Raw genomic sequence first — 982 nt, 5'->3', positions numbered from 1 at the left:
AAAAGAAATACAAACACTGATGAAAATAATACAAATTAAATTAAAGCCCTATAGAGGGTCAACAGGGTCAAAAGAACACTATAGAGCTCTCATCCGGTTTATCAGCTAGCACTATGTATACATTTCTGGATTCGCCCATACGTGCTACATGCCCTGCCCATCTCAAACATATGGATTTAATGTTCCTAATTATGTCAGGTGAAGAACACAATGCATTTTTTATATATATTATTTTATTATTTTAATGTACCGAAGTACATATGATATTTCCATGCAGATATTCTGCGTCATCACACGATGAAAGAGTAATAGAACGGAGAAAAATTCTCTCCGGCGCCGGGATTTGAACCCGGGTTTTCAGCTCTACGTGCTGATGCTTTATCCACTAAGCTACACCGGATACAACTCCGACGCCGGTTAGAATCGTCTCAGATTAAGCTCCAACTCTTGGGTTCCCTCTAGTGGCCGCCCTCTGCACTACGTCATAGATGTCTATGAACGCAGGACCGAAGTCCACACATGTGCTGAAGTGCACTCGATATGAGTGACTAGTTGGCCGGGATCCGACGGAATAAGCGCCGTCTTAAATCACGAGGTGATTTACGCATATCATATATGTATCCGGTGTGGCTTAGTGGATAAAGCATCAGCACATAGAGCTGAAAACCCGGGTTCAAATCCCGGCGCCGGAGAGAATTTTTCTCCGTTCTATTACTCTTTCATCGTATGATGACGCAGAATATCTGCATGGAAATATCATATGTACTTCGGTACATTAAAATAATATATATGATATGCGTAAATCACCTCGTGATTTAAGACGGCGCTTATTCCGTCGGATCCCGGCCAACTAGTCACTCATATCGAGTGCACTTCAGCACATGTGTGGACTTCGGTCCTGCGTTCATAGACATCTATGACGTAGTGCAGAGGGCGGCCACTAGAGGGAACCCAAGAGTTGGAGCTTAATCTGAGACGATTC

General features: G+C 43.3%; 1 non-coding gene across 1 annotated transcript; it reads left to right on the top strand.

The window, feature by feature from the left end:
• Window positions 1–620: 620 nt before the first annotated feature.
• TRNAY-AUA (transfer RNA tyrosine (anticodon AUA)) lies at window positions 621–692 on the top strand. The gene has a single exon. It is a non-coding gene; the product is annotated as a tRNA-Tyr (tRNA).
• The last annotated feature ends 290 nt before the right edge of the window (window positions 693–982 follow it).

This window comes from Periplaneta americana, chromosome 5, assembly GCF_040183065.1.
Source record: "Periplaneta americana isolate PAMFEO1 chromosome 5, P.americana_PAMFEO1_priV1, whole genome shotgun sequence".
Taxonomy (NCBI): domain Eukaryota; kingdom Metazoa; phylum Arthropoda; class Insecta; order Blattodea; family Blattidae; genus Periplaneta; species Periplaneta americana.
Note: the sequence above shows the minus strand (reverse complement) of the source record. Positions and strands in the feature narration are given on the sequence as shown.